This window comes from Mobula hypostoma, chromosome 19 (assembly GCF_963921235.1).
Source record: "Mobula hypostoma chromosome 19, sMobHyp1.1, whole genome shotgun sequence".
Classification (NCBI taxonomy): Eukaryota; Metazoa; Chordata; class Chondrichthyes; order Myliobatiformes; family Myliobatidae; genus Mobula; species Mobula hypostoma.
Genome location: NC_086115.1, coordinates 38,325,944 through 38,353,462, shown reverse-complemented (window position 1 = coordinate 38,353,462; position 27,519 = coordinate 38,325,944). Strand labels below are relative to the sequence as shown.

The following is a 27,519-nucleotide window of genomic DNA, read 5'->3' as shown; positions in this document are numbered from 1 at the left end:
AGACATCTGCAGTATACCGGACATTCAAGAGTGTCAGGGAAGTGAAGTATGTGCAGTGAAATTATGAATGACGTGGTGCTCAGGAAGCTTAATGGTCTGAGGATGGATAGATCTCCTGGACCTGATGGAATGCACCCTCGGGTTCTGATGTAGCTGGAGAGATTGCAGAGGCATTAAAAGTGATCTTTCAAGAATTGATAGATTCTGGCCTTGTTCCAGATGACTGGAAAATTGCAAATGTTACTCCACTATTTAAGAAGGGTGGGAGGCAGCAGAAAGGAAACTATAGACCTGTTAGCCTGACATCAGTGTCTGGGAAGTTGTTGGAATCGATTGTTAGGGATGAGATTACAGAGTACCTGGAGGCACATGACAAGATAGGCTAAAGCCAGCATGGTTTCCAGAAAGGAAATTTTTTGAGGAAATTACAAGCAGGGTAGACAAAGCAGATGCAGTAGAAATGGTGTACTTGGATTTTCAGAAGGCCTTTGACAAGGTGCTGCATATGAGGCTGCTTTGCAAGATAAGAGCCCATGGAATTACAGGGGAGTTACTAGCATGGGTGGAGCATTAGCTGATCGTCAGAAAACAGAGATTGGGAATAAAGGGAGCCTATTCTGGCTGGCTGTCAGTTACCAGTGGAGTTCCACAGAGGTCGGTGTTGGGACTGCTGCTTTTTACAATGTATGTCAATGATTTGGACTATGGAATTAATGGATTTATGGCTAAATTTGTCGATGATACAAAGATAGGTTGAGGAGCGGGTAGTGTTGAGAAAACAGAGCGCCTGCAGAGAGACTTAGATGGTTTAGGGTAATGGGCAAAGAAGCGGCAAATGAAATACAATGTTGGAAAGTGTATGGTCATGCATTTTGGTGGAAGAAATAAACGGGCAGACTGTTATTTAGATGGGGAGAGAATTCAAAATGCAGAGATGCAAAGGGACTTGGGGGTCCTTGTGCAGGATACCCTAAAGGTTAACCTCCAGGCTGAGTCAGTAGTGAAGAAGGCAAATGCAATGTTGGCATTCATTTCTAGAGGTATAGAATATAAGAGCCGGGATGTGATGTTGAGGCTCAATAAGGCACTTGTGAGTCCACACTTAGAGTATTGTGTGCAGTTTTGGGCTCCTTATTTCAGAAAGGATATACTGACATTGGAGAGGGTTCAGAGAAGATTCACGAGAATGATTCCAGGAATGAAAGGGTTGCCATATGAGGAACATCTGGCAGCTCTTGGGCTGTATTCCCTGGAGTTCAGGAGAATGAGGGGGGATCTCACAGAAACATTCTGAATGTTAAAAGGCATGAACAGATTAGATACGGCAAAGTTATTTCTCATGGTAGGGGAGTCTAGGACAAGAGTGTACGACTTCAGGATTGAAGGATGTCTATTTAGAACAGAGATGCAGAGAAATTACTTTAGTCAGAGGGTGGTAAATCTGTGGAATTTGTTGCAATAAGCAGCTGTGGAGGCCAAGTCATTGGGTGTATTTAAGGCAGAGATGGGTAGGTTCTTGATTAGACAGGGCATCAAAGGGTAGGGGGTGAAAGCAGGGGAGTGGGGATGACTGGAAAAATTGGATCAGCTGAGAATTGAATGGTGGAGCAGACTTGATTGGCCAAATGGCCTACTTCTGTTCCTATATCTTATGGTCTTATGATCTTAAAAGAAGGACAAAGATTTTGGAGTTGATGTTCAAAGTTCTAGTTACTATTTATAAGTAATATGAAAATACAAGGGAAGATTTCCAAGATTGTTACCAGGATAGCAGGTGATCAAGGATTGGGTAAGCTGCATTAGTTTCTTTAGAAGACAGGAAGATGAGGGAAGATTTAAATGAGGCATATACTATTATGGACAGTTCAGGTAGGGAAGACCAAGCAGAGAAGCAAATAAGCAGAGGGATAATGTTTAAGCAATTGGTGCATGAATAAGAGAGACTTGGAGATGTGATAGAGGAAGAGGGACTGTTGCTTGTTAGGGTCTGGAGCTAAATATCTGAAAGGGTGGAAGAGCCAGAAGTTCTCAATATGTAAAATGTACTTAGAATGGAAAGACCAAGATGTCAACTTACTTAAAAGTACGCAGTTTTACAAGTTCTGCAGGTCAGAAGGTTCAGAAGTCCATGAAATAATTTCTTTCAAAGTGGTGATGTTTTATCAGAATCCCATTCACCATTTTGTAAAATAAGAATCTATTTAGCATTGCTAAATCCATACCATACAAAGACTATGCTGCAAATGGCATTGGGGATGTGTGTGCTCTTTTGACATTATGAAGATATCCTCAAATAATTGATATGATACCTTTTACCTGTCAGTTAATAACCAGCTTTAGCTTTTATTCCTGCGGGGTTCAGCCTTTGAAATGGTGTGCTGATTGTTGGAGATGCTGACATCCTGCCTGGAACTGGAATGTCCCACAGAGTCAGCAGTAAGATTCTGTTTTAAATTCGGTATAGGGAGAAGTGAAACGTGCACTTCACTGTTCACTGTGATTCACTCTTTCTGTTCTCTACATTCTCTCCCTCAGCATGACAGGTTGACATCTGACCTCAATCTTATCGTGTATGTTTATATGATCTGGATTTCAATGACAAGAGAATGACCAGATAATGTATCACAATAACTTCCAGGTGCTGTGTTTGGGGTTCAGATTTTCTCCTCTGATATCTGTCCTTGTATCATTCTGGTTGGTAGTTCAATGAACAGAATTAATTTGATAACACAGAGGCTTACTACTCCACTAACTGTGCAAGGCCTTGAGTATTTTATCATTATACTAAATTCATTGATTAAGTTGGCATACATTTTAATAACAATTTTAAAGTATATTACTGTTTGCCATATTGAGGGAGTTGCAATTTGATATTAAAATCTAAAGACATTTATGTTTTATCCATTTTCCTCAGGCACTGGATTTCTGTCATTAAATCTAACCTTTCTCTCAGGACTCATCTTAAATCCTTTTAAACTTTTAATTGCCGGCCCTGATATCATCTTCATCTTGCGTCGGTCATTTCTTTGTCTGATTTCGAATCTGGTTAAGTACTGTGAAACAAGCTTAATGTGAAATGCTTTATAAGTACAATGTGTGTTTTTGTTACCTAATTCACTTTCATTTTCCTCCCCCAGGTGTTTCATTATTATTATAATGTGCTTTTGAAATTTATTCATTTCCATCAGCTGCTGTAGGTGGTTGAAGTGAGTAGAAGAGATGTGTCTGGTCTTTGTGATAAAAGGAACGTCAAATTTCATAACCATAAACTCAGGGCTCCTACTCAGACAAATGACCTGTTCTCTGAAATATGGACAAAAAAGTGACTAAAACCCATGTTAGGCAGTGTGGAATGCTAGATTTCTATGCAAAGTCAGCAGGTAAGTTTTGTAATAATTAATTTGCAAATTCACTTTGTAGCTAATAGGATTTTTATGTAGCCTTTTTATTCCTTTTTAGAGTCATACAGCAAAACAGGCCCTTCAACACAACTAGCCTGCCTTGGCTGTGGAACAACCCTCCCCCTCCACATTTAGTGCCAATTTCATGTGTTCAGCTCGTATCCCTCTAAGTACACGTGCCCCTAATTGATACCATTGTACCTGGCTCAACCACTTCCCTTTGCAGCCTACGCTATATGCTTGCCACTCTATGCATGAAAAAGTCGCCCCTCAAGTCTCTTTCTAAAATCGTTCTCCTCTCACCGAAATCTATCCTCCCATTTTTGGACTCCCTCGCCTGGAGAAACGGCTGCTACCATCTTCTTAATCTATGCCCCACGTGGTTTTAAAAAACCTCTTTAAGATTATCTGCTACACTCCAGGGAATGAAGACCTAACTAACATCTTCCTATAACTCACGTCCTCTGGTCCTGGCAACGTCCTCATAAATCTTTTCTGTACTCCTTCCAGTTTAACCACATCTTTCCTATATCAGGGTGGCCAAAACTGTCCTCCTAGTGTGCCTCACCAATTACTTGTACAACTGCAGTATAAAGTCCAACTCAGATTCAGATTCAGTTTATTTATCACATGTACATGTTAACGTACAGTGAAATGCATCGTTTGCATTAACAACCAACACACCTATGGACATGCTGGGGCACAGCCCATAGATCTTGCCAACATACTATGTCTACAATTCCTAGCAGGACAACACAACGCTCTCCTGAGTAGGGCACCCTGCATGTTGACTCAGTAAACTTTACTGGATGCATTTCACACATTCTACCCATCCAGTCTCTTAACACTCTGAGTGGCCCAGTCAAAACCAGGGAAATCAAAATCTCTCACGAATCCAACCCTATTAATCTTACAACTATGAGCAATTTATCTATACATCTGCGCCTCAAATTCCCACTGATAATTGGGAGGTCTTTTATATAGCCTCGCTGGAGTGACCATCCCCTTCATGTTTCTATGTGTGGCTTCACTGAACTTATTCAGTTGTTGGACTACAGATTTGAGGAGTTCGTTTTTTCCGGTGGAAGATTGCTTGTGGTTGTTTGGTTTGATTAATATTTCCCCAAGAATGTCACCTTCAAATAGTACTGTTACGTCCATCCTTATCAGAAAGTCAACACCCCTTCCTCACTTATCTGTAGCTCTGTCCCACCCGTACCCTGCAATATTGAGTTGCCAGTCCTGCCCTCTTCTTGGCCATGTTTCATTTACGGCTATAACATCCCCATCCTCAGTGCCAAGCCACACTCTGAGTTTGTTGACCTTACCTGTTAAAGCTTGTGCAGCTTTGCTGGGTATTTGTTTTCCTGCCTTTACTGTGCCCCTGGCTATCCTTATACCAGACTTGCTCTCACTGGCAGCTGCTTTAAACCAGGACTTGCACCTGTTCAGAGTTCCACTCCCCACGCCTTTCTAGTCCTTGTGGAATTTTATTTTGCAAGTGGCAACACTGTAAATTTCAGTACACCGACATGCTCGTGTGGGAATGCGTGAGTTAGCATATTATGCATTTGAGTTCCCACTCTTGTCTTGACCAAGTAAATCTTTTAATTGTGTGGGAGTGTCAGTTTTTAGAAGGCTTACTATTGCACCACCAAGAGTACTGCCAAGCCCATTTATTCTTCAGTTATCCAGCTAAAATAACTTCTATGGTCATAATCACATTGATGTTTGTGGCATCCTTCTGTAGGTGTCAGGTTGCAATTTCTGGTCAATGATTGGACTTCTTTGCTTAAGTTTTTTTTATTCTTCAGGTGACCTCGTGGGTGCAAATGTCTGTGCATTAAATTCTGCCATGTCATTAACAGCAGCTGCATATTCAGCAATGAAGGATGTGATATCTTCTGAAGTAACACACAGTCCTCAGGAGTTGTTAAAACAAGAGAGTATGACTGAGCAGTCACTAAATTGCATACAGAAGGCACTGGTAAGTTCCTACGAAGAGTGGAGGAAGGAAGTAGTAGTTACAATGTGGCAGAGTTTGTTTAACAATCCTCCCTTTTATACCTTTTCTGAACCTCCTTTCCACTTTTCTCCAGAGCAGACTTTTTGTCCCAGAATGTCTGGCGAACCTTTGTTTCATTCAAATGCCTCCTGTACATGGGTCTAACAGCATTGGCTGACCATTCAATCATATCATCATGTAAAGTGTAGTTCTGGTTTCACCAGCCTCTTTAATGAAGTTCCACAGATTGTTATGAGATAGTGATCAATGTCTGAGCCACCTATAGATGGGAGAGCACCAAATCACTGAGAGAATGTAAGCATCTGTTTTTGGTATAAAAAGACCGTTGGAGTTGCAGTCCTCTTTCCAATACTTTAAGACGCAAACAAGGTTTTTTCCCCAGTCATCTCACTGTTTAGAAGGTTTCAGGTGCCTGAAACTTGATTCTGTCCTGTCTGAGCACTCTAAATCGGGGTTATCCAAGGATTGTATCCTTGCACATAATTAGATTTGCTATTATACAAAGGTACTAAATGCAGTCTTTTTCATGTCACTAGACCTGGAAAATTCAAGGTACACATTTGCTGAATAAGGATGTTTGGGCAACAGTGGCCTGAAGTTTCCAGGCTGAGATTAGTTTACCAGGGCTTGTGGGTATCTATGACAGTAGTTATCAACTAAATATGCTGCTCTTGTTCCAAGCTTTCTTTAGTTCGAGTTGCCATACATTGGTGTAAGTTAATTTAAGTTCTATTTAAATATTTTCCTTCAACTGTCTTTCTTTTGCGTAAGAAATATGCTGCCTATATTGCCCAGAATGTTGTGGGACTGCTTTCACCTGAAACCAAATTCCATCTTTTCTTCTTTTTGCTACAATGAACGAATTTGCGTTGTTGCAGAATGCAGGCAGTAGAATGATGGTGCTGTGTTTGTAACTCAGTTGCCCTGCAGATTTGTCTGAATGGTGTTACATACCTCAAGGAGATCTGTGATTTTTTTTTGTGAGAATGATGTAATGGTCTTTTGGAGTCACCTGATGTAATTTTCTCACCAATGTGAGATCACGTGATGACATGTGCACCACAGGTATATAAGGGCAGACCCCAGATGATGCAGTTAGTTTTTTAGATTTTAGATTTCCAGCTGGAACGTACTGTGTCTCCGTTTCTGTTGTGTATTTGTTTTTATGACGCAGTTTCATTTTTACAACGGAGTGTTGCGTTCTGTTGCAAAGTACAATATTTCTGGACTGGAGGTTTTTGCTAGATGTGCTGATGTACCTTATTCCAGCAGTAGAAGGGAGAGTGAAGACTTTATCGAAGTACAGGACCCGAAGGAATGAGAGGAGTCGGTATCGTTCGGCAGTTTAACAAAGGATCGATCTTATTGAGTCTTCGTTGAAGGAGTAGTGACCTGCATTGAAGATAACTCTTGCCAAAAGAGCAAAGAGTTCATGCAAGGTTTGCTCTCTAGAAGAATTTAAGGTCAGTTGTTTTAAACTGTTTTATTTCCTGCATCGTGAATCCTTTGGACAGAACCAGCAGGAAAGTCGCGCCTATGAAGAAATCCTTCTCCAGAGAAGTCTCTCCCAATTGAACATATAAATCTGTTGGACTTTCGAATTTACCATTTTAAGAACTATATCTGACTTTACCGCTATAAGAACTGTTTTTGCATTTAACGCTTTAAGAACCAGTGCCGAGTGACAATTTGTTGAACGGCTGCATAACGGTTAACTTCCGGTTAAGGTTTTCATTTTTTAAAAATCATTTATCCGTGTTTAATAAATGTTTGGTTGTTTTTATATAACCTGTCTCGGTTGACATTCATTGTTGCCAGTTACATAACAATGGTTTTACTTGGCTCAGCAGTGCAAGCCATATCTCTGAATACACACATTTTTGGTAATTATTACTCTTTTTTCAATCTATGGCTGCTGCATGTGGGATGAGTAGTCAATGGAACTGTGAGTACTGGTTCATAAGAGCTTTTTAAATCTCTGTTTTCAGGCTGACCACAAGGAAGGAATGGAAAAGAAGTTCAAGCCTAATTTACAGCCCATGACTGCCAGTATTTTAGAACTGAACAATTGTCTCAAACTGAACTTTAAGTCATATTCTGGAATAGCAAAGAAGGTGACTAATATTTTGTTCTGCATCTGTTTATTGAAATGAGATTGCAGGTGCTGAAAGTAAGCTTCCCATTTTGGAAGTATACTGGCTGCTGACTCACATGTCAAAGTCAAGGTAAATTTATTATCTAAGTACATACATGTCATCATAGACCACCTTGAGATTCATGATCTTGCAGGAGTTTACAGGAAAATAAAGAAATACAATAAAATGTATGAAAACTATACCTTAAGATTGACTGTAGTGTTCTCGTGCAGTGTGTTGAAACTCTGAAACACCAAGTTAAACCTGAGCCAATGGAGACAGAGTCATAGTAAGGTTAACCATTTACTGTTCACTCTTCCACATTAACATCGTATGGTGAAAACTATTGATAAAAAAACACAAACATATACAGCGTCTGTTTCATTCTGGATACCACGCGCGCTGTCTTCTTTTAGCGAGTGTCTCCAGCTGCCCCGAGTAGCAAGCGAAGGGGGGTCCCGTCAAACCGCCGCCAGGCCCGAGCCCACCCCACGTTTGAAATTGAAAAGCCGACACGCGCGCCACTTCCCTTAACAGAAACCGCGTTAATATTTTTACTTCAAATACTTTCTTGTGAACTTACGGCATTGCTTCTATAATGTTTCTTTGTGGATAGAAACGGAGCTCTTCACAATCATGCTGCATGCATGGCACCCACCTTTACACCTTCCCGAACAGGAGGTTACACGTAAGGCGCAGTGAAACCAGAGGCGACGTCATCACATGCCACGATATACCATAGACAATGAATTTACCTTTGTTATACTGTAACTTAATTATCAACCTTTAACTTTAACTAGAAAATAGTTACAAACAAATCATTTAAAGCGTAGACCCAACAAAGTCAAATAAATGCCTTAAGGGCAACACATTGACAAAAAACCAATGTGCAAAATACATATCGTACTGAGAACATGAGTTGTAAAGTACATGTTAGAGTACATGATATTAATAATCAGTTACTTGCTATAAAATTAGCATTTAGCAGGACACCTTTTGAGCTGGTGGATTAAGATTCAATGTAACATTACAGCTTCATGTTGTTCTGGTTAATTTACCAGAGTTGAATGTTAATACAAACCAAAACCAAAATGAAGCCAGATCATGCCACTGAGTTTATTTTCTTTTTCTGCTACAAAGTTCAAATTAAATTCTTTATCGAAGTACGCATCTATCACCATACACAACCCTGAGATTTATTTTCTTGTGGGTATACTCAATAAATCTATGGAATAATAGCCATAACAAAATCAATGAAAGACCGCACCAACTTCAACCAGAATGCAGAAGGCAACAAACTATGCAAATACAAAAAGAAGAAATAACAATAAATAAATAAATGATAAATCTCAAGAACATGAGATGAAGAGTCCTTGAATATGAGTCCATTGGTTGTAGGGACATTTCAATAATGGGGCAAGTGAAGTTATTTATTCCCTTCGTTTCAAGAGCCTGATGGCTGAAGTGTAGTAACTGTTCCTGAACCTGGTGATGTGAGTCCTGAGGCTCTTGAATCTTCTCCCTGATGGCAGCAGCGTGAAGAAACTATGTCCTGGATGCTGGGTTCCTTGATGATGGATGCTGGTTTCCTGCGACAGTGTTTCATGTAGATGAGCTCAATGGAAGTGAGGGCTTTACCGGTGATGGACTGAGCTGTATCCACTACTTTTTGTAGAATTTTCTGGTCAAGGACATTAGTGTTTCCATTCCAGGCTGTGATGCAGCCAGTTAATATACTCTCCACTACACAGCTTTTGTGGCGCATGGCCAAGTGATTGGGGCGTTGGACTAGCGATCTGAAGGTTGTGAGTTCGAGCCTCAGCCGAAGCAGCGTGTTGTGTCCTTGAGCAAGGCACTTAACCACACATTGCTCCAGTCCATCCAGTGCTAGACTGGTGTCCTATCCGGGGGGGTGGAGGAAGGTGGGGAGTCTCGTACTCTCAGTCACTTCACGCTACGGAAACCGGCATGAGCACTGGCCTGATGAGCCTATAAGGCATGGGACAGACTTTAACTCTAACTTTTAACACATCTATAGAAGTTTGACAAGGTTTTAGATGTCATGATGAATCTCTGCAAACTCCTAAGGAAGTAGAGACACTGCTGTGCTTTCTTCATAATTGCACTTGCGTGCTGGGACCAGGACAGGTCCTCTGAAAGAACAACACCAAGGAACTCAAATTTGCTAACCTTCTCCATCTCTGATCCTCCAATCAGGACTGGCTCATGGACCTCCAGTTTCCTTCTCCTGAAGTCCAATAATCAGCTCCTTGGTCTTGCTAACATTGAGTAAGAGGTTATTGTAATGACATTACTCAGCCAGATTTTCAATCTCCCTCCTGTATGCTGATTCGTCACCACCTTCGATTCAGCCTATGGCTGTGGTATCATCAGCAAGCTTGAATATGGTATAGGAGCTGTGCTTAGCCACACAGTTATAAGTGTAAAGTGAGTAGAGCAAGGGATGAGGCACGGAGCCTTGTGGTGCGCCTGTGCTGACGGTGATTGTGGAGGAAATGTTGTTATCAATCTGAACTGACTGGGGTCTGCAAGGGAGGAAATCCAGGATCTAATTGCACAGGGAGGTATTGCGGTCCAGGACTTGGAGTTTATTGAATAGTTTTGAGGGGATGATGTTATTGAATGCTGAGCTGTAGTCGATAAAGAGCATCCTGATGAAATGCTGCTTTTAACTGTGGTCTAATTTTGTGTATGTTGACCATTTTGGATCCTATTTGTTTTCATTTGATTCAGATGGAAGTTATGAAATGGAAACCATTGCATTCTTTAGTCAACACAGAAAAAGCTGTAATAAATTTAGAGATAGCACTTGCAGTGCTCTGGATGTAATCCAAAATGAAAATGATGAACTAAGAAAAGATCTACAGAAATTAGAACAAGAACAGATGGAGGTCTGTGGAAAATTTCGTAGTTTTAAAAAAAATCCTTTTTATTTTATTGACTGATTTCAGTGACAATTCAATTCTGGCTTTTTGTAAATAAGGTATTTCAAATCGAAAGAGTCAGCTTGATCTGTTACTACTTCAAACTCAACCATTTTGGTAGTCTACAACACTCTGAATATGCAGGTAAAGTGTTATTATAAAGTGGCTTTTATGTAAAGTGTTTTATCAAGTGACTTTTTGACAGCTCTAGCTCAGTCACTGCATTGCAATTCTGGGATATTCTGATTAGTGATGATGGAGTTTGAGAATAACATTTTTGTTTAGTTTCAATCAATCGAAGTACATTTATTATCAAAGAAAATGTAAATTATAAACCTTGAGATTTGTTTGCTTACAGGCAGTCACAAAGCCTGAAACCCGAAGAACCCAATTTAAAAAAAAGACCATAACCACTGCACAGAGAAAGAGGGGTTAAACAAAACCACACATTATGCAAACAACAGCATTCTGAACCAGATTGAGTCCTTAAATCCACTTCCTGGAGCAGGTGGAGTAGTAGGCCCAAGCTTCGATCTCATTCATCATATCAGCGTGGCAAAAATGCTGCAAAACTTGCAGAGATGACAGCCACCGACCGGAGAGAGGAATGAACTTTGCAGGAGAGCGAGTGAAATTGGCCCAAACCTGGCTTCTGCACTCGGGCTTTCCGGTCTATCTAGGCCAGCGTTTAAATTATCCAAGCACCAAGTAGTGCTGAGTATGCGTGTAGTTATTCACTGATGTAACAAGGGCAATGGTCTAATGGGACATGGGTGCGTTGTGACTGTGACTGAAGTCACCAAAGAGACACTGAAGTTGGTGATATACAGTACTGTGCAAAAGTTTTAGGCACAGAGATATATATATATATAAATATATAGCTTGGGTACCTAAGACATTTTCACAGTACCGTATTTGTCAATGTGGAATAGAGAGCAAGTTTGTAAATCTGGTGGGAGCAAAGGGTGTTGGGAGTGGTGAGGGGAGAGTGCCACGGGACGGGTGTGACAGAGAAGCAGAGCCAGGGGCAGGGGGTGGCATGGTTGCAGACACACCCTGCACTGAGACATCAGGCAGGATCATTTGATTCCAAGCAATTGATTTATTGATCATTACAGAATGTCTCTCTGGTGTTTCTACTCCCTCCCTTCTCCCTTCCCCTTTTCCCAGTCATACTCCCCTCTCCCTGCCCCCTTCCCATTCTCAGCCCACAACAACAGAGACCCATATCAGAATCAGGTTTATCATCACTCACATATGTTAATTTTTGTGGCAATAGTACAGTACAATACATGATATTACTACAGTACTGTGGAAAAGTCTTAGGCACTCTAGCTTATCTATGTACAGAATGTATGTGTATGGATGCATCTTTATCTATGTGTATGATATATGTGTGTGTGTGTCTGTACTGTAGAAGTCCTTATTCTGCACAACAAGCAGCCATCATTCTGGAGACACTCTCAGTAGAGGCTCACAAACCCAAAGATACCCTTCAGATCAAATGCAACAGAAGGTGATTCAATACAATTTCGGTAGTTACAATGACATTGTTTACTTCTATGCTTTGTGTTGACGAGTGATTTCTTTGAGATATGTCGTGGAAGCACATTGTAATTGATAAGACACCTCCGCAGGTCTAAACACCTTTGGGAGAAACTAATTAACACAAATATTATAAAACCTTTTGTCAGCAGACAGCCAGATACCCAAAGTTAATGCTGTCAGGGCTGTGTCTGAGTATACAATATATGACCATGTTTGATATGCCATATGACTAAATCCATCTGGTTGCATGGTTTGATGCAAGCTGATTAACACAATCTAATTGTGTTAATTGTGTCAGCTGCACATGCAATTTCTTAATCTGTGAAGCGGCCTGTGCTTTTAATTTCCACTTACAGCTTGCAATTGCAAAAAAAGAAAACTGAAGGTTAGTTGCAAGCTTCCTAAACTTATTTATATTTACAATAAGAACTGAAGCTGCCTTGTTTGAATTATTATCTACTACATTCACATAACGCCAGAATGCTCCCTAACAAGGTTCACACTTGTTTCCCATGAGTTGAGAAATAAATGCTCCAGTATTCACATATTAGTTCATAAAATTCCTTTGCTCTTTAAACACATCAATGCCACAACATGGACTGAGTCAATGATCATGGGTACGGGCCATTCAGCCCATCGTGACTAGTGGGTACCCACTTGCATTAATCCCATTTTCCAGCACCTGGCCCACAGTCTTCAAATCCTCGGCGGTATCTGCTGCTCATCATGATGCCTCTAAAATGCTGTCAGCAGCTGCTCCTTCCAGTATATTCCGGTTACTCACCACTCTATGGGGGATAACATCTCTTGTCCCTTACCCTAAATCTATGTCCACTAGTTTTATTCACATAATTTCCAAAATGTGGAATTGTAACCTGGAACATCTCTGGCCACTCCCGGAGACCAGGGGGGTAGCTGGACAAGACTGCAATGCTCCTTTGAGATCTGCTTTGCATGGTCCTTCTCTTTTTGTCCGAGGTGCGGAGCAGAGTTACAGACGATGACGCTGTAGTCCTGTTACTTAATTTGTTTTTGTTTAAAAAGTACACCTATGACAGAGTGAAACTTCGCTGTGCATAGTTGATTGCATTTATACAGGAGATTATTTGAAACAATATTGGAGCCAATATGTCCTAGAATATTAACTTTCTTTCAAGTACTCATAAATGCGCTGTGTGCAGTCTTTCATTGATTCTATTGTGTTATTTGGATTTGCTCTGAATGCCTGCAAAAATATTGAACTTCAGGTTATTTATGGTGACATTTACTTTGATAATAAATTTACTCTGAACTTTGAATGATGCTCTTTGACAAAGTACTAATGAACTTATTTCCACCATATTTTTTAATACAGATATTACATTTCGAATAAATTGCAACATATTGAAATGAAGTGTTGTGTCATCAAAGTCTCTGATTCTGTTGAGAATTACTTTAAATCTGCTGTCTTCCTATTACCAACATCTGCTTTCAACAAGTTTCTCCAAACTCTGTCTTAAACAACATTTCCTTTAATTTTCCCTACACCAAGGACTTTCCCAGCTTACTTTTTTAATGGAGATTTTCTTAAGAATGCTGGAAAAGTGTCTGCAATTATAGACCTGATAACACGGAACCCGAGCGAGTAATAAAGCGCATTGTATTCTCCATATATTGTTAAATATACTGTTGACCGATGCCACATGTAAGAGATTGGTAAGCTGAACTTGGTCCTTACAATGCTGTATTTCTCAAGTAGAGAGGATAAAGTTGAGGGAAGAGAAACAGAATAAACGGTGTCTGTAAAAGAATAAAGAATGCAATCATTCTTAAAATTAGAGTACAAAATGTAAGCAATTTTGAATAATAAGTCTTAAAATCTTATTCATCTTATGAACATAAAACACAGAAAACCTAAAGCACAATACAGGCCCTTCAGCCCACAATGCTGTGCTGAACATGTGCTTACTTTAGAAATTACCTCGGGTTACCCATAGCCCTCTATTTTTCTGAGCTCACTTTCCTAATTAGACCCTCCATTCCACTGGGTAAGAATAACATTTATATATTTATATGTTGTATATATACTGCATGTATTTTTTTACTCAAAGCATTGCCGCCACCGAGACAGACCAGCCACATGATATCCTTGCTCACATCCCTGATTAACTCATAGATCTGCTGTTTGTACATATTGGTTATTTGACTTTTATACCTCCAAATTTAATGTTTATCTGCTCATTTCTCTGACTGACAGCTTTGTGTTAACCATCAAATAGTCCTTGGCTTCGTTTTGTCAAATACAATGTTTATCTATGATCTAATAATTGCACTGTTGCAGGAGGTGCTGACTGAATTACAGATATAAAGGGGCACTTTCTATCAGCCAGTTCAGTCCATCTTTCAATTAATTTCCAAATTCTCAATATGTTCTGGAGAAGAATCAGAATCAGGTTTAATATCACCAGCATGTGTTGTGAAATTTGTTAACTTTGGGGCAGTAGTACAATGCAATATACGATAATAGAGAAAAAAAGTTGTGAGTTGTGGTATATTTGTGTGTGTGTGTGTATGTGTGTATATATATATATATCAAACAGTTAAATTGAATAAGTAGTGCTAAAGAAAGGAAGTGAGGTTCTGTTCATGGGTTCAATGTCCATTCAATGTCCATTTAGAAATCAGATGGCAGGGGGGAGAAGCTGTTGCTGAATCACTGATTGTGTGCCTTCAGGTTTCTGTACCTCCTTCCCGATGGTAACAATGGGAAGAGGGCATGTTTTGGGTGGTGGGGATCCTTAATGATGGACGCTGCCTTCCTAAGACCCCGCTCCTTAAAGATGTCTTGGATACTATGGAGGCTAGTACCCAAGATGGAGCTGACTAATTTTACAACCTCTCTGCAGCTTACTTCAATCCTGTGCAGTGGCCCACAACCCCACCTCCCATACCAGACAGTGATGCAGCCTGTAAGGATACTCTCCCCGATATATCTGTAGAAGTTTTCAAGTGTTTTAATTGACTAACCAAATCTCCTCAAGCTCCTAATGAAATATAGCTGCAGTCTTGCCTTCTTTCCAGCTGCATCAATATGTTGCATACAGGTTAGGTCCTCAAGATATTGACACCCAGCAACTTGAAAATGCTCAATCTCTCCTCTTTTGATCCCTCTGAAGATTGGTTTGTGTTCCCTCATTTTACCCTTTCCTGAAGTCCACAACCATCTCTTCGGTCTTGCTGACATTGAGTGTAAGGTTGTTGCTGCGACACCACTCAACTAGTTGGTACATTTCACTCCTTTAGGCCTTCTCGCCTCCATCTGAGATTCTGCCAACAATGGTTGTATCACCAGCAAATTTACAGAAGGCATTTGAGCCATGCCTAGCCACACATTCATGGGTGTAGAGAAAGAGAGCAGTGGGCTAAGCACACACCCCTGTGATCCGCCAGTGTTGATTGTCAGAGGGGTGGAAATGTTATTTCCAAACCACACAGATTGTGGCTTTCCAGTTAGGAAGTCAAGGATCCGGTTGCAGAGGGAGGTACAGAGGCCCAGGTTCTGGTAGTTTTCCAATCAGGACTGTAGGAATGATGGTTTTCAACGCTGAGCTGTTGTCAATAAACAGCATCCTGGCATAGGTATTTGCACTGTCTAGGTGATCCAAGGCTGCGTGGAGAGCCATTGAAATCGCATCTGCTATAGACCTATTGTGGTGTTAGACAAATTGCAGTTGTTCCAGATCCTTCCTGAGACAGATATTGATTCTCACCATGAGCAAAGCATTTCATCACCATAGATGTGAGTGCTACTGGACAATAGTCGTTAAGGCAGTTCACGCTGCTCTTCTTGGGCACTGGTCTAATTGTTGCCCTTTTGAAGCAGGTGGAAACTTCCGACCATAGCAGTGAGAGATTAAAGATGCCTTTGAGTACCCCCGCCAGTCGGTAAGCACAGGAGCACAGGTCTTCAGAGCCTTACCGGGTACTCCATCCGGCCCTGCCACATTACGAGGGTTCACCCTCCTGACAGGCAGCCCGTCATCGGCCTCTGAGACAGAGATCACAGGGTCACCGGGTGCAGCAGGGATCTTCACAGCTGCAGTTATACTCTCCCTTCCAAAGCGGACGTAGAAGGCATTGAGTTCATCTGGTAGAAGCATCGCTGCCATTCATGGAAGCAACAACCTGCAAATCCTGCCAGAGTTGATGTATATCCGCTGTCGCCTCCAACCTCTCCCGGAGTTGTTTCTTGGCTCTTGAAATAGCCCTCCGCAAGTCATATACACAAAATGCTGGTGGAACGCAGCAGGCCAGGCAAATATTTTGTCTGGTTCCACCAGCATTTTGTGTGTGTGTTGCTTAAATTTCCAGCATCTGCAGATTTCCTCGTGTCTCGGCAAGTCGTACCTGGTTTTCTTGTACAGACCTGGGTCGCCAGACTTGAACATCCCAGATCTAGCCCTCAACACCCAACACCCTGAAGAATACAAATATTGATAACAAAGCCATAAAACGGTCTGCATTTCATATTTAAAATGATTCAGTAGGCCTCAACAAATGTAAATTAACTTCACTCATCGTTTCAGAATTTTTACAGGGCTTTAAAATATTCAATTAATTAGGGTTATATCTTAGTAGCCTCTTTTGAAATGGGATGTTTCACTATGGATGCCAGTAGCTTAGAATCAGCTTTTGGAAAATGTTGAGCTGTTCCTACTTAAAATAATTAGCCATTCTTACACTGATAAAGTGTGCAAATTAATCATTCTGTGTAGGGTGAACAGACTAAAACATGTTCATGTTTAGAAACATTTTTTCTCCAAGGTATTTTAGACAAGTTAATGCTAGATATACTTCAATGTGTTTCAAACATGCCTGTTCTACTGTTCACTGGTATCCAAATCATTGAAACATTGTCAATAAGTGCATGCTCATATCCAAGGAACAACTGATGCACAAGAGGGACATCTCCTTTCAGCTGTAACTATATAGGCATCCGTTAGTCTCGTGAGACCATGGATTTGCACCTTGGAAGGTTTCCAGGGTGCAGGCCTGGGCAAGGTTGTATGGAAGACTGGTAAGTCTCCCCTCTCCATGCCACTGATGTTGCCCAAGGGAAGGGTACTAGGGTCGATATAGCTTGGCACTGGTGTCGTCGCAGAGCAATGTGTGTTTAAGTTCCTTGCTCAAGGACACAACACGCCGCCTCAGCTGAGGCTCGAACTAGCGACCTTCAGATCACTAGACCGATGCCTTAACCACTTGGCCACGTGCCAACAGCTGTAACTATAAATTCCTAGTATTTAAATTTCAGGAGGGATTTAATAATTACACTGTTTCATTTAAATCCAGCAAACTTCATTGCAATCATTACCAGGATTAATTCATAGAATGGTTAAACCCTTGTGATTATTCCATCTTCACAAACTTTCAAGAGTATTTTTATTTTCCATTCCAGTCTTCCTACTCCACTTGCAAATGTATTTAATCAAGAGTATATACAATGATCTCTTATGTATCCCATGGTCCCAAAACGAGCATTTAAAACTATTTCTCACACAGTCCTAATTTGCAAGTCTTTCAACCTTTCTTCATCTAATGTCCTCCTACCCCTCTCTCATGGACCACTGTATTCCAATTAGAACTCAGAGTTGGAGTGCAGCCAAACAAGTTGTTTATACAAGTTCACGAGGTTTCTAATAACAAAAATTCAAATGTAAACTATTTGCACGTTCATCTTGAAAGCCAACAGCGCTTCATTTTGATACACTGTAAATCCAATGAAAGAAGTTGTTGTCTTGACTGTGGTCATAGAACAGGCCATTCAGCCCATCAAGTCCATGCTGATCATCAAATACCCAATTTTACTACACTTACACTCATTCCATTTTATCCACACCATTTTACTGCCACGATGTTGCCTGATAGTCTTCGTTCAATCTATCGCCCTCAAGCCAAAAAGCATCGCTTGTATGTTAGCCACAGCAATTCAGTCTTGGAAGTCCGCACACCAGTCGCTCCTAATAGTACTTGTACTTGTTTTTGTTACGATAGAGTTTTGTGGATTCGTGCCCTGGAAAGATCTGTCTTCACCGCTGTTCTTGGCAGTAAGCATTAATCCGAACACCCAGATGTTGTCATGTCTCAGAATGTTGAGTGGGGCTTGTGAAATTTCTACAAACACTATTTACTGTAACAATAGTACCTCAGTGAGAATAAGTCAGGGATCTACATGGATCTATTAGGTTTTAAACAAATCATTTTAGATTGACGTTTATATTGATAGGTTTGTGTGAATGTTTGTTTTGGTAAAATACTTCATGAAGTTAGTACTCCAAGTCTTTTTTGTAAGAGTACTGAAACCTGATTAAGCGTTGACAATGTATAACCGTGCTCTCTCTACATTTTACAATGCTTCACGTGTTATATGGCCCCCAGCACTCTTCCATTGAAAATAGATTACAGTTATCTTTAAGAGGTTGATACAACCTCACTTAAACACCGGCGTGTTTTACCAGTGGCGCCATCCTGACCATCCATCGTCCTGCCGATTTGGAATCTTCATCACGAATATTCTCAGGTCTTTGATTTGGAAAGACTTCAGTACAATTTATTTTATCTGTCAAGAGTTGTTCTAACATAGGTGTGGATTAGGGTGCCAACAGGGGGAATTACAGAAAAGTAAGAGCGTTATGGAGTTTTTAGAGAGTTCATTCTTCAAAAGTTGTATCACCAGATGGAGAAACAGCAGTGTTCGAGCTCCTAGCTGGTGTGCTGCAAGGAGACACTCTGGCACTCTACATCTTTATAATCGTCCTTGATTACGCTCTGCGTCAAGCTACCAAAGATCATGACAAGCTTGGTTTTAGCATAAAACCAGGGCGAACCAAAAGGGTCAGACCAGTTACACTCACAGATCTCGATTTTGCAGATGACATAGTCCTGCTCTCTGACCAGATGAAGGAAGCACAGCAGCTACTGACAAAAGTGGAAATAGAATGCAATAAAGTTGGACTTCACCTAAATGCTAAAAAGACAGAGTACATGGTGTTTAACTGCGACAAAGGTACTGTCAAGACTGTAAAGAATGATACCATTAAGAAAGTCTTTGACTACAAGTACCTCAGGTCAAGAATGATGAATTCGGAGAAGGACATAAAGATACGGAAGGCGCTAGCATTGAGGGCTATGAATGACATGAAGGAAATCTGGAAGTTGAACCTGACCAGAGGGCTTAAAAAGAGGATTTTCATAGCAGTCATAGAGTCTATTCTCACATACGGATGTGAGATGTGAACACTCACCAAGACGATGTGAAAGTCTCTAGATGGTTGCTATACACGAATGCCCCGGATGGCTCCTGACGTGAGTTGGCAACAGCACATGACGAACGTTGAGCTCTATAACAACCTACCGATGCTCACCACTAAAATCGAGGCGAGAAGACTGCAACTAGTGGGGCACTGTCTACGCCACCCCGAGCTACCTGCCAGCCTAGTCATCATATGGGAGCCCAAGCACGGGAGGATGAACCCTGGGTGCCCTCCCAAGACTATGGTCAACACACTCCTAGAAGACAGTGGCGAGGCTAATGTAGATGAACTGAACACACTGATGAGGGAGAGGGAGAAGTGGAGAGTTTGTCATCATGCCCGAAGCCGGCCCCCTAGGCCTGAGTCACCGTAGTAGTAGTAGTCATTCTTCAAATTGATTCCCGTAACCAAATCTGACATTGCAAGCAATATACATTGCCATATATATCACATTAATTTGTTCTTAAAAACGTTCAAATAATCATCTTAAAGAAAAAGAAAAGTTTATAATATCCAAATATTGCTTGTAATTCTTTTCATCAATATTTGCTTCAATGTTTTTTTTCTACACTGCTTTCAGTCTTACACTAGAAACCAAATTATTGATATCCCAGAAGACTAAAATTGGACTCACCAATGAGATCTGGTCACCTCCTCAGCTTCCCTTTAAGAAGTCAATGTTTGGCTCCTTGGTTATGGTTTTGTTTTATAGTGACACAAACTGGTCTCTCTCACTCCTGTACGCTGACTCGTCACCACCTGTGACTCGATCCAACCATAGTGGTGGTGTCGGCAAATTTGTAAACGCTATCGTAGCTGTACTTAGTTACATAGTTGTGGGTGTAAAGAGTAGAGCAGGGGCCTAGGCACACAGCCTTGAGGTGTATATCTGTTGATGACAAGTGAGAAGGAGATGTTGTGTCCAATCCGTACTGATTGTTGTCTGCCAATGAGAAAGTCACGGATTGAGTTGGAAAGCAAGGTCCTGAAACATGGTGATAAATTTGATTGGGAAGATTGTGAGGAAGGGTGAGCTGTAGTCAATGGACAGGAATCTGATCTATACATTACTGTTGTCCAGATCGTTCAGAACTGAGTGGAGAGCCAGTCAAATAGATTCTGTTGTTGAACGATGTGGTGATAGGCAAATTGAAGGGGAACTGAGGCAGGAGTTGATCCGTGCCATTAGCTAGTCTCACAAAATAGTCATTGAGTCAGATCCCCAAGCCCTTCTTGCTTACAGGTAGTATAAATGGCCTTCTAAAGCAGATTGAAACCTTAGGTTGCAAAAGCAAAATGTTGAAAGTGGCCTTGTACACATGTGTCAGTTGCTCTACACAGATTTTAGGCACTTGGCCAGGTACACTGTCTGTACCAGAGACTTTTCAAGGGCTCAGCCTCCTGATGATACTTTAAATTTGTCCTGGAGACTGAGATCACAGGGTCATCAGGAGCTGTTGGGGCGTGGGTAGGAATGTCATTGTTCTCCCCTTCAAAAGGTGTATAACTGGCATTGAGCTCACCTGATAGGGATGCCGTTGCCATTTATGCTAACCAGTCTTGCCTTGAGATTAAATGAGGAAGATCAAGCTCTGCTTCCTCATTTAGGACCTATCAAGACAACCACTAACAATACTTTTTAAACTAACCCTCATTACCCTCTTTTATTTTACTTCAATATTGCCAGAGGACACTTTTTTAATTTTGCAATTTTAAATATTTTTCAATTTTCAAAATGCTCCTTGCAATATTTACTCTTTGTTAATATTCGTGGATAGATTAACACCATATACATGGGTTTGTAAAGTAGCATTCCTTCACGTACGAAACTCAAATGAATGCAGATATAAACAGGGTAACAGTGTTGTTTATAAAATGTTTACCCAAAACAGAATGAAAATTAACGATAGGTAAAAAAAAGACAAAGTGAATTATCACCCCACATAATCCAGTGGCATTATTTAGTCTTGTTGTTTATCATTTTATATATAGTAGATGCATGTTGCAATGAATTTCCAGGTAAATGCGCCCTTATCAACATGGTTACCTGAAGACCCGGTGATGATTCCCTCTATATGCTGCATAATCAAAAATAATACTGACTGTTAGGGAGTATTCTGAGTTATGTGAATATAGCAGATATTAATTCAAACAAGGATCAGTCTTCAGGTCTTAATGCAAATAGTAAATTGCAAGCAGTAAATTTTAGTTAAAAGCATACCTTCGAAAATAAACAATACTGGCTCTAAGAGATATAGTTTGCAAAATTGTGACGATGGGATGTTTGCATATGCTCACTCTCTCCACTTCTGCTCCCTATATAAGGACTGGTGTATGTCCCCACATCTTCCCCTTTCTGAAGTCTGTTAGAGCAATTTTTGGGTTTAGCACATTTAGCAAATTACTTCAATCACCAATCTTCAATTTTGAATATAGATCGTAGATTTAATTTAAAATGCAGCTCTGAACAATAGATTCCTAAAAGCCTGGAATCACAGACCAGACAGACCAGGAAACAGGCACTTAACTGATTGTCTACATATGCATGAATCCAATCGACATCCCATTGCTTGGATATGATAGTAATTAACACTTATTGTGGGTGTGATGGTAGGAAGATCCGGACATTTTAAACTGTTCAATGTATAGTTCAGTGGACATTGTAAGTATAGATCGGTTTGAATTTAACTGGAATTTGTTTGATCTGCAGCATATAAACTGTGTGGTCGTGCTGGGCTAGCCAGACCTCTTTCCAACCAAAAGGGTCTCCATGTGATGCCTGCTGTATCTTCTTGTGTGGAATAAAGAGGCTGCTTCATAACTACCAGTACTTTTCTCTTGTGACTTCATTCATGCAACAACAATGTCCTCAATCACCTTTTGCTCTTACTGATGTTGAGTGCAAGATTGTTGCTGCGACACCGCTCCACTAGCTGATATATCTCAATCCTGTCCGCCCTCTCATCACCATCTTAGATTCTGCCAACAATGGATCATCAGCAAATTTATAGATAGCATCTGAACTATACCTAGTCACATGGTCATGGGTATAGAGAGAGTAGAGCACTGGACTAAGCACACATCCCTAACGTGTGTCAGTGCTGACTGTCAGTGTGGTGGAGATGTTACTACCCTGAGATTCATTTTCTTGATTGACATTAGAACAAAGAAATACAACAGAATCAGTGAAAAACTACACCCAAACAGACTGACAAATAATCAATGTGCAAGGGAAGATGAACTGTGCAAACGCAAATAGATAAATAGACAATACTGAGAACATGGGTCCTTGGAAGTGAGAGTGCAGGTTGTGGAATCAGTTCAGTGCTGTGGTGAGTTAAATGAACCTGAAACTTGTAGTGTGGGACTGAAGGCTCCTGTACCTCCATCATGAGAGCAGCAGCAAGAAGAGAACAGAGCCCAGATGGCGGGGTTCCTTGCTGATGGATGCTACGTTCTTGCAATAGCGCTCTTTGTAGATGTGCTCAATGGTGGGGAGGGCTTTTCTTGTGCTGGACTGGTCTGTATCCACTACCTGGACTTGGACAGATTAGGAGAATAGGCAAACAAGTGGCAGATGGAATACAATGTAGGGCTATGTATGGTTACATACTTTGGTAGAAGGAGTAAAGGTGCAGACTATTTTCTAAGTGGGGAGCGAATTCAGAAATCAGAGGTGCAAGTGGACTTGGGAGTCCTTGTTCAGGATTCCTTAAAAATTAATTTGCAGGTTAGATTAGATTAGATTATGAGGACACGCAGTCCTCTTTTATCGTCATTTAGTAATGCATGCATTAAGAAATGATACAATTTGTTCCTCCAGAATGATATCACAGAAACACAAGACAAACCAAGACTAAAAAAACTGACAAAACCCACATAATTATAACATGTAGTTACAACAGTGCAAGCAATACCGTAATTTGATAGAAGAACAGACCATGGGCACGGTAAAGAAAGTCTTAAAGTCTCACGAAAGTCCCATCATCTCACGCAGACAGTTGAAGAAAGAAAACTCTTCCTGCCATGAGTTTCCAGCGCCGCAAACTTGCCGATGCAGCATCCTGGAAGCACCCCGATTACAGCCTGACTCCAAGTCCGTCCGAAAACTTCGAGCCTCTGACCAGCTCTCCGACACCGAGCACCGACCACCATCTCTGCCAAGTGCTTCAACTTCGGCCCCGGCAACAGGCAATAGGCAAAGCTGAGGATTTGGGGCCTTCCCCTCCAGAGATTCTTGATGGCACAGTAGCAGCGGCAGCAAAGCAGGCATTTCAGAAGTTTCTCCAGATGTTCTTCCATGCTTCTCACGGCTATCACCATCAAATCAGGATTGTGCACGGCACCCTACTTCACAAATACGATATCAATTTGGAGCGGCCGCGTGCGCTGTGTCGCGTCACCATCTTCTCCTCCCCCTGTTTGTAGTAAGGAAGGCAAATGCAATGTTAGCATTAATTTCCGGAGGACTAGAATATAAACCAAGGATCTATTGCTGAAGCATTATAAGGCGTTGGTCAGACCACATTTGAAGAATCGTGAGTAGTTTTTGTTGCCTATCTAAGAAAGTTGTGCTAGTAACGGAGAGAGTCCAGAGAATGATACTGGGAATGAAAGAGTTAATATATGTGAAACATTCGATGGCTCTGGTCCTGTACTTGCTGGAGTTTAGAGGAAAGATGGGGGAATCCCGTTGAAACCTACCAAATATTGAAAGGCCTATATAGTTGTTCATCCATCGTCGTCGATGAAGACGTTGACACCATTTAATGATGGTGTCGAGACTAGTGCTTGATTTGGATTTAAGTAGGGAGAGTTGTGCAGCGTCAGTCTCACCCTCTCTTCCCAATTCCCATCTGGATCCAGTAGCAAGGTAAGAGTCAAGACGGCTGGAGATGGGATTAGGTGCAATGGATGACCAGGACATTTTCTGCGTCTTGTTGTGCTCTATACATTTCACAACGTTCGCAGAGACCGCCTTTTTGACTGTTGGACTTTCCAAAGGTCTCGTCCGCTCAATCTGCTGGAGTCTGTCTTCACATGCTGGGATAGACAAATATAGAGTGGACATGGAGAGGATGTTTCTAATGGTGAGAATCTAGACCAGAGGGCACAGTCTCAGAATAGAAGGAACAAAGATAAAGGGGACTTTCTTTAGGCAGAAAGTTGCGAAACTGTGGAATTCATTGCTATAGAAAGCTGTGGAGCCCAAGTTATTGGATATTTAAGGCAAAGTTGATAGGTTCTTGCTTAGTAAGGGCATCAAAGGTTATAGGGACAGTAAAAGGTCTAATAGCCAATTTTGATTAATGGAACGAGGTAAAAAAAAGATAAAATCATAGTGCATTGTATGGAGCTCAGAAACAAACTGAAACAATTGTGAGAAAGTGCAGCCAGGATCTCAAATGGGCTGTCTTGCTAGTGACACTTCCAGAGACGCTACTTTTAAAGTTCCGCCCTAGATCGAACAGTCTCCAAGACAGCACAACCATCCAAGCTCCAAAGAATTACAGGATGGACATGACATGGACTCTACAGTGGCCCCTAGTGACTTACGTGAAAATAACAGTGATGAGACAATAAGGGCAGTAAGTGCTCAGATACCCTGTGACTCTTCATGAAGAACAACTAAAAGTGTTTTCAACATTAAAGGCGGCATTGCGTACTGTACCTGCATTAGGATTCCCTGATACAGGTAGACCATTTTGTATGTCAATGAGAAACACGGCAGTCTTAACTGAAGAACATGGAGACCTGCAGCGTCCTGTTGGTTATTTCTCTGCTAAATTGAATAATGCAAAGCTAGGGTGGAGTCCACGTTTGCGAATAGTACAGGTTACCTCTCTGGCAGTCATGGCTGATTCTAGTATGGTGCTTGTTCAAATTTTAAATGTTCAGTGAGTGGGGACAAAAGACACTAACTACCAGTAAGTAAGTTACCCACTTATTTACAGACAAGACAAACACTAAACATTCGGTAATTGGCGGTAATGCATCATTAAGCTGGATGCCAACCGCCGTAAAACAAGATACAGACAGGCAGGCATTCGGTAAACCACTCAAGTTACACTCAGTTACAAATACTTATTTAAAGTGTGCACCCTGGCCCTCTCTTACTGTCAGCACATTTCCACTATTCCCATGGCACCACCTGTGGCCAGGTTCACGGTGACTCAGAGATCAAAAGAGACCAGGTGTTCTCAGTGTGCTAGATTTACCTGCACCATGACATCATCAGCAGGCGCAGGCGCCAATTGGCAGCTGGGGGAGGGCTGCAATGCGTTTAATATGACCAATCCACAGCTAGCACAGGGGAGTACCATGTTCCACAATCTACTCCTCAAAAAACGCGAGACTGTGGCACCAAGTCCGCAGACTAGTATATTCCCTGTTGTCACCCATTATGATATGAAGAATTATCAGCCCACAAGTCGCTGCCCAATCTATTACAGTAGTCCACCAACTTACAAACTTCAATTTACAATCTATATTAAGAAATGAAGACTGGTTCTTGCTTGAATTAATATCTGCTATATTCACATAACTCCAGAAAACTCCTTAACTCCCTCCTCTTGGCCTTTGGACAGAAATCTGTCCAAGGAAGGCCAAACTTTAAGGAGGATCTGATTAAACAAGGCAGCAAAAATGCTCTTCACTTCAGATCGCTTCCCCAATTATCATGTCCCTATGTGTACTGACATCTACATTATCTAACATCCCTAAATGGCTATCTGCAAGACTGAGCAAAGAGGGCAATAAAACATTCCAGAAATTTGATTACATCCTCTTCTTGGACACACTTCCAGATTCCAAGCAGACTTTAAACTGCCGCTTTGTCATTCCTGTGCTTGTTTCTTCCTTCCCCACTGGCCCATTACAGTTTGATCAAATCCTTTTCTTTACCCCTTCAATCTCTGATGGCTAAAACTATCAGTTCGTGGCTGTCAGTGGGCAGGATCACAAAAAGGTGACTTTGTTTCTCGTTCACAGGCAGCAGTTCACATTCCATGCCATGACAGAACATTATCAAAATGATCTGACCACCAATCTCGCAGTTTCTTTGATTTTTCTCCAGGAGGGTTTGGGACAGTCTCTATTTGAATAGCTGCAAGCTGCAAAGACCTCGTCCTGCTGGCTCCCCTTCACAGACTACCCTTTCAATTACTACCACAAGCAGGATGGGGTGTCTGCTTTCAGTCTGCCTTGCAATCGAGGCTGTGGAACGAATGAGGGGAGAAACTTGACGTCTCTGCCATAATAGTCATAGTCATAGTCATACTTTATTGATCCCGGGGGAAATTGGTTTTTGTTACAGTTGCACCATAAATAATTAAATAGAAATAAATCCATAAATAGTTAAATCGTAAAATGTAAATTATGCCAGAAAATAAGTCCAGGACCAGCCTACTGGCTCAGGGCGTCTGACCCTCCAAGGGAGGAGTTGTAAAGTTTGATGGCCACAGGCAGGAATGACTTCCTATGACGCTCTGTGTTGCATCTCGGTGGAATGAGTCTCTGGCTGAATGTACTCCTGTGCCCAACCAGTACATTATGTAGTGGATGGGAGACATTGTCCAAGATGGCATGCAACTTGGACAGCATCCTCTTTTCAGACACCACTGTCAGAGAGTCCAGTTCCATCCCCACAACAACACTGGCCTTACGAATGAGTTTGTTGATTCTGTTGGTGTCTGCTACCCTCAGCCTGCTGCCCCAGCACACAACAGCAAACATGATACCACTGGCCACCACAGACTCGTAGAACATCCTCAGCATCGTCCGGCAGATGTTAAAGGACCTCAGTCTCCTCAGGAGATAGAGATGGCTCTGACTCCCAACTCCAATCCCTCCCAACTATTTTCCCAGTATTCTGATCTATATAACTAACAATCTTCCTTCCAGAACCAGGCTTCATTCTAAAGGACTGTCACTATTATATTTTAACACATTATTCACAGTTTGCTGTCACGCGCTCTCTGCGTCCTCTGTGTTGGTATTTCTTTTCATTCGCAGGTCCTCTTCAATCAGGAGGTTGATGGCCATTATTTAAGTTTCCTGTAAAGAGATTGTTATTGAACTGACTCACTTGGTCTGCCTTCTCCCTTTGGTTTTCTATGGCCAGCCATGGTGAATTCTTATTTGCATTTTACCCATACATGCTGGTCCACAAAC

General features: G+C 41.3%; 1 protein-coding gene across 1 annotated transcript in view; it reads left to right on the top strand.

Annotated features, from left to right (window-relative positions):
* Nucleotides 1-5,221: 5,221 nt before the first annotated feature.
* Nucleotides 5,222-27,519, top strand: part of kif11 (kinesin family member 11) — a 78,735-nt gene continuing 56,437 nt past the window's right edge. Inside the window, exon 1 of the mRNA XM_063071187.1 lies at nt 5,222-5,388. The gene's annotated coding sequence lies outside the window, so the exon portion shown is untranslated. The remainder of the gene's footprint in view (nt 5,389-27,519) is intronic.